Source organism: Aphelocoma coerulescens, chromosome 3, assembly GCF_041296385.1.
Source record: "Aphelocoma coerulescens isolate FSJ_1873_10779 chromosome 3, UR_Acoe_1.0, whole genome shotgun sequence".
In the NCBI taxonomy this organism is placed as follows: domain Eukaryota; kingdom Metazoa; phylum Chordata; class Aves; order Passeriformes; family Corvidae; genus Aphelocoma; species Aphelocoma coerulescens.
In genome coordinates, this window is record NC_091016.1 from 26,094,944 (window position 1) to 26,107,017 (window position 12,074).

Here is a 12,074-nt window from a genome sequence, read left to right on the forward strand (position 1 = left end):
GTCTACTTTCTTCCTTACAAATCAATGAGAATGAGGTCCTCCAATACCTTTCATTTAAAGTACTATCTTTGGGAAAACAAGTGTAAAAGCAAATAAAAATTAAAGCAAATTACAGCAAAAGAGAATGACACTTGAAACATGAGTATTTAAATTAAGGTCAAGGTTCTAGTTAGATACAACATCATATAAAGCTAAATATATTTTTTAAACACTTCTGTCAGTGAATTCTGGTAGGAAATAATGAGATTACAGAATGAAACAGTAATGGTACAGTAATAAATACCTTACCCTGTATTGAATATGCAGCCAAGCCTTGATTATCCCACACAGATTGTTGGGTTGCACTTTGGTTCGTTCTGGCTTCAGTTTATGGGCAAGATTTGGGCCATCCAATTTGCTGAGACCTAGGGGTACCTTTTGATTATTGAATCATGGCTTGCAATCTGCTGCAGCTTTGTGATTACAGTGCAAATGAGTTATTCATAGATGATCAACTTCTTCTTTCTTGATGGTAATGAGGAGACACCTATCAGTTCAAACATAAACAGGAAATTAAGAGCCAAAGTAATGACTCTCTTTTGCTAGCAAATATTTTCCTTTCCAATTACACACGCATATGAAGGATTACTTCTTAGAGGGATACCCACTGCATGAAAGCATAAGCAATATTTCTATACAAGTGTATAAATAAAAGCTCTAATAAAAACTAATAGATGTCGTTAAAAACACCAGAGATTTTATTTTTACATTCAAAACTGCTAACTACTAAATGAGTTAACTGATACAAGTCTCCTTATCAAATATACATGAGTTCATACATATTTTGGAGCCAGATTTCTCAACAAGTTATGTTATAAAAATTTTCATTCGAAGGGGATGCAGAGTAAAGCTTAAAAATTTATTCACTCTGAGCAAAGTAAGGATATCCCTATAAATATAATGAAGAGCATATATTAATATTTGATCTAACTTTGACATGTTTAGTAATTATTTTCCAGCAAGATGAAGCCACTGTTGCAATAAGGCAGCTGCAGAATGCAAAAGAAGGAGGAAGAACAGGCAAGAATATGTGTTTGCAGTAGAAGAATGAAATGCTGTGTCTCTGATGAAGTGCCTCAGCCATGGGCTTCTTCAGCAGATGCTGAAGGCATGGGACTGCTTTTGGTGACTTTAGCATGTTCAGAAAGAGCTCTTATTTTTATATATTCATCTGTCCATCCAACAAGGCAATATTTTTACAAGAAGATATTCTGAAACATCTGCTTGAGCCTACGAGACTGTCAGTGGTTGTCAATCATTGACTATTTTTAACAATTTCTCTCCCATTGCTGGGTCTTGAATTTCTCTCTGAACTTTTTCCGGTTAAAGTAGCCATTCCACCAAAAGATCTCATGGAACATGGTGTAAACAGTGAATTCATAACACAAAACATGAGAACATACTCTCCAAAAGTCACAATTAATAAAATGAAAGTTATGTTTATTTTTTATTGTGGCTCTCATTAGATCTATATCTAAGTAAATTCAGACATTAGGAAAATGGGAAAGAGGCACAGTTCTTTATGAATTTACCATGAGCTTTTCAGTGTGAGTGAAGATTCATTAAAAAGAAAAAAAGCAACATTATTCAGGATATTTGGGGAATCTAGAGGGAGTTTTTCATTATATATGAGGTGTTTTCAGTATCATAACAAATGCATGCCACAGACCCTCAAAATGAAATGACCTGAGCTCCAGCAGAATAAATAGAACTTGTTTAGAAAAAAATCGGGAACTTAATAGCAGAAATTTCTCTATTCCTGACAGTTTTCCCCATTTTAGCACTCCAGTCTAGAATATCATTTTTAGAAGCAATGAAACTAAACTTGACAGAAGCTTAGACTGTGAAAAGTTATAAATAATTTGAACCAATCTAGGAGTTTGCATGCTCATAATTTTTATCACACTTTCATCCTCAGAAATATCGTTAGACTTCTTCTAGCTTCTCTGTATTAAAGCAGTTCATCAGTTGAAGAAGCTGAGTTTAAGTAATATGTATGACATTCATGAGAAGCCATCTGGCTTTTGTAACATCAAGGCAGGATGCCTTTTTGCTGCCTGATCTTCTGAGTGACAGCCCATGTCCTCCTTGCTTCTCAGGATATCTGGTTCATGTTATTTTAGATCCTGACTGTTCAATCCTCCCCTTCCCAGTTCCAAGTGATTCTTAGTGCTTTTGAGTACAGGGACACAGAAATTCTCTTTCAAAACTCTTTATTTCCTTCTCTCCCACAGCTCTAGTGAAGGGACACCTGCTAAAACAGACATTTCTTTCCTTTTGAGATGAAAAGGTCTGAGGAGGGGAAACACCAAACCCGGGGGCACAGCAGGGGTTTACACCTAGCCAGGCCAGAAGCTGCCATAGGCAGCACACCTAAGAGCCACCATGTGCACAAAAATAACATCTGTGCTGCCCAGTGAGGAACAGGGATCAGTGCACAGCCGTGCAGCTCTTCCTCAGGGAGATATGTGCTAGATTGAGAGGATGGAAGAAGGCAGGAAGGATTAGATTTCTGATGTGGCCTTGGAGTCCTCCGCTTACCAAAGATTATCTGAACACTTCATGAATTTGTTCTCTTAACACCACACTGAAGCAGGAGGAGAAATCTGTGCTTCTGATTCAAAGCTCACATCTCACCCTCGAGGCTGCTGACCACTACACACACAACCAAGGGCCAGACATCATCTAACATGATTTTATGCCTATTGTGATGGGTGCTGCCTTTGGGATAGCAGGAAAGAGCATACCTACTGCCCTGGGAAGGGTAGGCAGCCCTTGCTTCCAGTCTGCAACCTTGGGGTAGCCAACTCCACCAGATAGCAGCACAAGCCTGGGAATCTCATCTGCTTTAGCCTATATTCCTTTTAAGCCTTCCTGCTATGTCTACACAGACATGCCTTTTAGTCATTGAAGACAAAGTCTGTCTCGGCTTGGGTATAAAGCAATTGAAATCTGCATCCATAGCTGGTCATGGGTTAAACTTCCCAAATGTCAGCTGACAACACACACTGTCAATGTGCAAAAAAGTGCTCCCACTTTTCTCTCCACAGTGTGCCGGCCTGTAAAAATGATAGAATTTAAACATATACCAGCTATTTTGATAAGATACATCCTTAGAAAAGAATGGAGGATTGCTGGCACTACTGCAGAGGGTAGATTCACCCTGTGTGAATTTGTTTTGTACAAGTATTTTTACTTTTACTTGCCTCTGGGTTTCAGGAAGGAGAAGGGGAACTGAGAGGGAATTGTAGCCAAGAGGACATGCTGTTTGCAAGCCTTTATTGTCTCTGAAAAATGCATTAAATACTTTTCTTGATAAGTTTCTCCCAGGCAATGAATTACAACAAATGAAAAATGTAATTAATCCTTCCTGTGCCTCCTCTTTCCTCTACCTGCTTTTCTGGACACTCAGGAAAGGCACGTGAACTGAAGCTAATTTTGGTCTTCAGGTCTCATCCAGTAGTTTCAGAATGTCAAAACAAGACTTTATGTTTAGACACACAAACACAGATTAAGGACTTGTCCCTGAACTGTTCACTTAGGGTGGACTGGAATCTTTGTCTACTTATCCTGTATATGGGATTTACACTAGGGAAAAGATATAGACTCAGAAAATTCTATCTCTGGCCATGCTGCCTCTTGTCCCACAGGGCAAATTGGCTACAGCAGCCACTCCACACCCTTTCTGTGCCTCTGGTGGCCAAGCTCATGTTGAAGGCTAAACTCTTATTTCACATGTTAGACATCAAGTATTGTCACAAGAAATGCAGACAGGTGGTTTTGGAGGAAGTGCAGGAACTGATGGTTTTGATCATCTTACAGGGGACCCAATTCACAATAAAACACTTGCTTTTGGATAGGAGATTTAAAGAAAGAAATCCACTTCCAGACCTACAGATTGTGTCATCAATACTCACTTCGCAAAGTTCTTTTCTATAATTTTCAGCAATTGACTTGGCTTTAGACAAGATGGAAAAGGATGGAATTAAGGAGTACTACTGTGGTGTGTGTTTCTCTGTAGACCAGTTCATACAGAGTGAGAAGTGACAGGCCCTTCAATAACTTTTGAAGCTTTTATTTACTATCACTTTTCTTCCCCCTGACTCCACACGCAGAACTAGACCAGTGCAACTTAAGACTTTATATTTTATTGAAAATATTTTTAGAAGTTTTTCAAGGATCTAGATGCTGAATGCCACTGAATATCATGCACTTAAGTTATGAAAACCAAAGGGCCTTTGATCACAGTTTACTGTGGGTTTCATTATTTAGTATTCCAGTTCCAGAAATAAAGATACTGTTTTTTGCAATATCCATAACTTTTTTTTCCCCTCTAGAGCCTTCTACCTCGATAAAACAAGAATTGCAAAATATGTTTTCAGCTGCTGGGGTACTTTTTATGTTATTTTCAAAAAACCCAAACCCAAACAACTACAACAAAGAAACCCAAACACACAAAGAAACCACAACAAAAAAACCCTACCCCCAAGAAACCAAACCTAACCAAAAGAGAAAAGATAAAACCCCAACAAAACACCAACTAATCAACCCTATATAATACCAAACCTCTACATTTCCCCTCCAATTTAAATAATTATTATTTTAAGCACTCTCTTGATTGAAACATACTACAGACATTTACTATAGCCCAGCAGTGGTGCATTGGGATTATGGGGAGAACTCTTGCAGCCCCTCTGCGGCCCCACACTACCTGAAACTCTCAGCTTTGTCCTTGTTCTAACGCTAAACCCTAGTAAACAGCCTTGGCCTTGGCTTATCACAAAACACCCAGCCCTGGCCTACATGAACAGCTCCTGGGGGAGGAATCCTCCTGTCACCTAAACATTCTTTGGCAGTCCCTTTGTAGCCCAGCTCCAACAGGAGGCCTAGGCCATCTCTCCACCCCAGCCACAACACCAACCCAAGCTCTAGGCCGTGTCAGAGGCTTGTGCCAAGTCCATGCTCAGGGCACAAACAAGTCCTCAGCGAGGAAACCTTGCATCTTTCACCATCTTTCAGCAGCCCCTGGCTGCCACCTGCAGTTTTAGGCTCAGTCTGTCTCCTGGATAGCCTTAGCCCAAGACCCACAGCAGTGACAAACAGAAACAAGTCTCAGGAGAGAGTTCTTAGAAGAGTCTGTGCTCTCCTTTGCCAGGTTCCTTCTAATCCTACACCACCTGAAGCTCTGGACTTTGCAGCTACCCAATCATTTACTCTAAACCAAAGGCTAGGCTTTGACCAAGCCTTAGCCAAAGACCAGCATCATGGTCTACATCAACAAGCTGCTGAGAAGCATTGTTTTTGCAGTCTGCAGCATCCTTTGTCACACCTGTGTAATCCAGCACTACTTGGAGCAGTAGGTTTTCTCTCTCTCCCAGCCTTAATCCTGACCCTGTGCTTTGACAGAGTGCTGGCCTTAAATACTCATCCACGGGCCACAGGAGCAAGTTCTAACAGGAGAAGGAGTGGTGCTTGTAAAAGCAGTGGTGTTTGTTTTCACTAACAATATATTTCACTTAATGCACAGTGCTATAAATAAGTTATAACTGTATATTTTTAATCTAGGAAATTACCCTGGAAGAATATTTTAGCAGGTTTTTTTCCAGAGTGGCTTAAATTACAGGAGCTGCTTTGCCTTAGGGATGCTAATATTTCATACTTATATTAAAATATGGATAAGGTGAAGTAGTATTTCATTGTTAAAACTGTATTTAATTTAGATTCAATTTAATACTTGGTGGAAAACGTTAATTGTTCTCTTTTTCTGTGCTGTTGCTTTATAGCATATTAATATACCAGGCTACATCCACAGCCTACTACTAAAGTTTAAGCTTCTACAAATACAGACTTACATTAAAGAATTTACACTGTGAAATAGATGTAGAAAATTCCTATTATACTTATTTTACTGGTGTGGGAAGTAAGCAAAAATATCATAATCAGAGATTTAAAAAGGAGATGCAAGTGTCTAAACAGGGCCTGAGGCAGATTTTAGATAAAGTTGGAGTTACTGTCCTGCAGTCTCCAGTCCACCTGGATATCTAAACAAGAATCATTCTGATCCTGTTGTTGAAGATATCTGGCCTTAAAATATCCTTAACACCTATAAATTCTGCTTTCAGACACACAAAGAAAAATAATATTTTTAAGAGTCCTATAGTACCAGATGATCACTGCATGTCTAAAGGCACAGAAAGCAGAAACCCCTCTTGAAAAAAACAGCCTCCAAGCTACCATGTTTATTCATTAGGCATTAGACCCTACTCAAAGGACAAGTCTTTTATTTTATCCTATGGATAATAGAACAGAATTGAATTGCTGGCATCTTCCACATATTGAAGTGCTATTCTTTTTTCAAATCTGTTCCAAGGCTTAATGTTCGTAATGAAATTACTCTTTCAAGGCTGATTTAAATACACAACTCTGAGGCTGAGCTGCTAACATTTGACCACCTTCAGAAATAAAGGTTTCATGCAGAAGCTTTTGTGTAATTTGTTGTAATTATTGACAGCAGAAAATGCCACAGATGTCTCAGTGTTACGCATTAGGAAAAGAATTGTTGAAGAAGGAAAGTTTGGGATAAAGCTGTACACAGATTCAGAAGTTTTTTATCAAAGTTGTAGACTTGAGACTATAAAAATAAATTCTTGAGAAGGGTTTCTTCTTTCTAAATATGTGTAGGAGCCAGTAGACAAGTTCTTTGTAGCAGGCATCAAGGAAAACAAGGAGATGACAGTCTTCTGCTGTTCTCTTTCCCACCATGAGGACACCTTTGTTAAAGAAAGTATTACTCCCTCAGTTCTGATTCTTTTTTTCTTCCCTTTTTGATGTAAAGACTGACATATGTAATATAAAAGATGTTTCTCCAGCTTAAATTATCAGTGCTCTGCCACTCTCCTCTTGTTTGCTTCTTTCGATGCCCTTGTGCTCAGGGTCTGAACCATCTGAACCTCTGGCTCTCTGCTCAGATCTCAGTTCTGCTTGTGAGTTCTTGGCAAGGCTTGGTTATTCTTTCATGAAGTAGGAGATGCACAAGATCAGGTCTGACAGTTTGGGGTTTAAAATAATTCACAGAGCTTGAAACAAAGTATTGGCTTGTTTGAAAGAAAAATTTTTTTATAGAAATTGTTAAAATGCACATTTCTGAATAAAACTCTCACTGTCTGGTGTTGTTTAGTTGCGACCAAGATTTCCCCATTAAGTGAGGAACACACTTCACTTAAACAGCTATAAAATTTCCCAAAACCGTGGTCCCCACAAGAAACATGCTCCATTTGGTGACATCAGGGAATTGTCTTTAGAACTAAAACGTTCCTGCTGGTGAGCACACTTGCAGCCTTTCCAACCAAGGAGAGATAAAACCAGCAGCCACTAAGCTTTGTAAGGATCACCACACACAGCCAAATCACTGATAAAATGTCAAACCATGATGCAGGTCAGACCTGTGACTGGGTGTTACCCCTTAGTTTTATACCTTTCTGGGGGAGGGAGGTTGTGGTGACAAAAACAGCAAATGGGGCAGAAAAGAAGGGTCAATAATGGATCTGCATATATATAAAGCAAAAAGGGAGGTAATACTAGGAGAAGTCAGTAATTGAAAGCAGAAGGACTGGTCATTTCCAGATAGGCAAGTGGTATTTTGAGTGATGGAAGATAACATTTTGCTTAAGCAGTTTTTGATTAGTTTAGGTGGTTGCTGAGCATCCTGACTTTTTAAAAAGAAAGTTTTTGTTCCCTAGTTTTCTTCATGAACCACACAGGGACCCAAATACTGAGCTCAAAGATGCTGTTTCAACCTGAGGGTGAGGGAATCAGGTGTTCACAGGTTTAGTTCATTTCAAAGCCCTGCAGGAATTGGTAATGGAGGACAGGTCTCCAGAGATATTTCAGCACACAGTCCTAAAGAAATCTAACGAGAATGTTGGTGCCTATTATGTAATTTTATATGTTGAGTTCTAAGTCACTCAGTGTCCTGGTTGCAGAGGTGGGGGAGGAGCTTAGCATGGTGTGGGTGCATCTAAATTGTTATTCTATACCACCCCCAGCATCACTCAGGGCTGTGGTTTTGGGATGAAGCTAAAGAAACTCAGCAACGCAATATCGGGGTAGGGAAAATTCAGAGGTAACCACAACTTTGCACTGAAAAAAGAACCCCTTTTCTCCTTTTCTTCACCCACCAGAAAAATTCTCTTGAAAATTTTCAAGAGCGAATGATTTGCTTAACAACAATTTTATCATAAAATGCATGCCTTTTGACATAGTTTTTTCTTCCTTGCTCCAGTAAAGTGTTACTGTTCAATTTTCAGTGTCTAAGTTCTGAAAAGAAACCTTGAATGCTTATTTTTCTATCAGACAAAAGGTATCGCTTTACATTTGTATAATTTACTTGGGCATATTAGAGTGATGGAGGAGAAGGGAAACTCTTGTATGTGGATAACAAAGGAGAACAGAGAATAGCTATAGATGCAAAAATTCAGAGTCATGTAAATCATTGGGAATTTGGATTGTTATATAAACTGATAATGTATGCTTTCTCTTGGCATAGATAATCATTAATTGCTATTATTCATGCAAGTTGAAGAGTCTGCAATAGAGATGGTGTATGATACCAGCTGTGGGATTTCTTTCCACGCTTGTCTTTGCCAGTCAATATATCTCATCTGTTAAGCCAGCCATGATATTATCAAAAATAGATGAAAATGCTTTGAAATATATTGTTTTAGAACTAAAGTGGCACAGGAAATTGAAGGATGCTTATGTGAAACATGAAAATTGCATCAGGGCATCTCCATAAACTATATATTTGGGCCATTATTCATATCTTCTGAGAAAGAAGATGGAGCAAGCAAGACAAGCTAACTGGCCTTCTCCAATGCAATTGGATATGCCATATATTTAAGACAGAGATACAAATTCTGATACGCTAATACTGATAAAATCAATTTCTATTCCCATTTCCTCCATCACCCCCTCCAAAGAAAAGGAAGGTAGTTCTCAGCTTCTATCTGCCTTTTCATCCTCTCTGCTCAGCCTGCAGTAATGGAACTAACCCTCATGTCTGCATTGGGGCAAGGATTTTACATGGGTAGTTAATTCCTTCTCTTCAAATCAATTTATTGCTGGTTTCCTATAATTATATAAATACCATGTGAGAGATGCATATCATTAAGCTGTTATTTTTCTTATTTCCTTCATTATACTGGTGCTTTGGTACCCATGTTTTTGCCCAAGCATCGTGAAAAGCCAGGATTAAATTGCACATTATAAAGAAAAACTAACAGAAAAAATTGTAAATTAACTGTAATGCACTCAAAAAATGATGCTGCTTAGTATTATTCATGAGAAGACCAGTTTCTCTGCCACAAAGGATGCCTCATTCTTAGCCCATTCTCAGAACTCAATTTGTCTAAAGGGTTGCTATCATACCCTTGCATAGTAAACACAACATTCCTATGTGACTGAAAAGCATAATATCAATTCCTATAAAAATAAACAGTCAATTTGAAAAAATATTAACTCAAGATTTGCAGCATTTCCTCATCAGAAGAGTTTTAGATTTCTGGATAAATGTCAGAAACACAGTTCTGTATTTCTACATCACTACTTTATTCAGTACATTTTAGCTGAGGTATTGGTGAAGCAGCAGCCTGATTTTAGGGCAACCTGGTCCAGAGATTGGTCCAAATATTGTATTTAAATCCCCTAAACCACAATCTCCCTCTGCAGGACAATCCTACACCCATCTTACAGAGCCAAATTCATATTTGTAAATAAACAACAAAACTTTTAGAGGGTCTGCATACAGTGACAATGACATAATCAATCAAGATTTAAATCTAAGCAGTTACACAGTTACCATGACTCTGAAACTGGCAGAAATTTGCAAATGAGGCTTTTAAAATAAATTTTAAAAATCAATAATCATATAGTCGACCTGACAGAAGCTTATTTTTGCCTTACAGCAGATGTATAAACAATTCTGTTCATTACTAAGAAGTTCATCTTATTCTATTAGGTGGTAAGTGGGGTGTTAAAATTTATGTCAAAATATGCAGTAGTGTTCTATCTTTGAAACATAAGCCAAATTTACTCTGATTTAAGCTAATGCACATGCCTGAAAATCCATTGACTGCAAATAAGTGTAGAACTTGGCTTAGCACATTCCCTCCACATTGATTACAGTTTTCATTGGTTTATTTCTTCCATTTTTTTAATAGTTGGTGTTTGCCTATTATTGCTGCAGATGTTGACTTCAAAGTCACAGAGAGTAAAATTGTTTGTTTTCTACAGACTTCCTTCTGCCTGTTATCCTAACAATGTCTGTTAACTTCATTGATTAGTGGGACACTGATAACTTGGTCTGCTAAAATAGCACAGAAAGCTTGCATTCTCCTGGTTTTTATTTCCAAAGTGTTGCAGACCCCCTGTCATTTTTACTCAGCTTATGGTCTTTTTCACTAAATCTTACCAGAGATTCATGTGTCACCCCCATTTATATTAGTAACCTACTGACAATTAGTAAAAAAACAATAAACCCTCGCCCCAAAAACCCCAAACCCAATACAGTACCTGACACCAAGGACTAAAACTGCAAATAAGCCACCGGCTGACCTTGATTATTACGACCACCTTCACCTTGGTCTTCCTCCCAGCCAACTTCTCATGGCTTATTTGAGCTCAGGCCCCAGAACTGTGTTGTCAGTAAGCCTTGTCCTTTGCTGTCCTGACTTGCTGACTGGTTTTCCTGGATTAACCTCAAGCCCTGTGTTGCATGTCCAGCCCCATCTCCTGTTGTCCCTGATTGGCATCCCTCAGTGGACACTGGATTTATTTTGCTTACCTCACCATGCCTGGGACTGTTAAGGGACCCTAAGAGTGATCCAGCCATGTCCTCTGATTTTTTGGGACTGCGCTCTTGTGTCACCCTTGGCTCCCAGATCGTTCTCTCTCTTGGAGCAGCCCTGCTCTTCCTGACACTGGGTATCTTTGCGTCTAAATCTTGAGCTTTGGCCCAGGAACAGAGCACTTATGGAGAGCATTGACAGAAGGCAGCATGTTCAATTAGAAACTATCCCATGCAGAGCAGAGGGAATCATTAGGAAAAGAGACATAGAAAACAGGTAGGTATTCCTGTAGTTCTTACAGCTTATGCCGTGGTAAGAGGCATACTGGAACAGATCAGAGAGTCATCCCAGCCCATTGTTTTGTCTCTTTCAGTGACAAATAGTAGATGTTCATAAAAGATTTCCAAAACGGGCACATCTCAAAAGATTCTTTCTTGCATACACTTCTGAAAGTATATAGATGTACAAACATCTGAGACAAGGTGACATCAAGTTTCTGCAGATAATCACCCCGAGTGGACATGCCCTCTGTGACCTTTTGAATCCATTTAGATGTTAGACTTCTCCAACATCCCACAGTAACCAGTGCCACTATGACGTTGTCCACTGTGTGGAAAAGAGCATCCCTTCATGGCGGGCCCACTGCATGAACGCTTTCTGCTTCTTGCACCAGCTGATCAGAAACCAAATCTCAAGCAAAGCCACAAGGAAACTCAAGACAAAGCAGATCAAGGGGAAAAAAGGAGCAGCAAGCACAGGTCACAGTTCTCAAGCTGCAAAGTTGACAAACAGCATAACTTGTGTCCTCCTCCACTTTTCCTGACTGAGACAACCCAAGAACGCGTTCCAGAAAACACACTGCATGCAGCTCGAGAGCCTAAATAAGCCAAAGCTCTGAGCACGAGCAGGCCCAAGCCCCTTGTTTTTTTCCTTCTCAGCAGAATCCAAGTGACAAGAGTTCAAATCTGGATGTGCTTTATTTGGGCACGAGGTAAACACTGGAGCCAGGGAGGGTTCCTGGGTGAAGTCAGCATAAATGCAAAGCATGCCTTCCCACGGAGCACGCTTTTTGGTGAGAGCAGTAAAACAACAAACAGCGCCGCAAGGAATAACAAGAAATAAAATACTTTGTGTTCGAATCTATCGCAAATGTTTATCTAGCAAATACATAGTTCAAGTGCCTGAACTATC

The 12,074-nt window shown here is 39.3% G+C and overlaps 1 long non-coding RNA gene across 2 annotated transcripts in view; it reads right to left on the reverse strand.

Annotated features, from left to right (window-relative positions):
* LOC138107826 (uncharacterized) overlaps positions 1-12,074 on the reverse strand; it is a 63,397-nt gene that overhangs the window by 11,303 nt on the left and 40,020 nt on the right. For both annotated transcript variants that reach the window (XR_011149716.1, XR_011149717.1), the window contains exon 2: positions 289-526. This is a non-coding gene — a long non-coding RNA (uncharacterized lncRNA). The remainder of the gene's footprint in view (positions 1-288; positions 527-12,074) is intronic.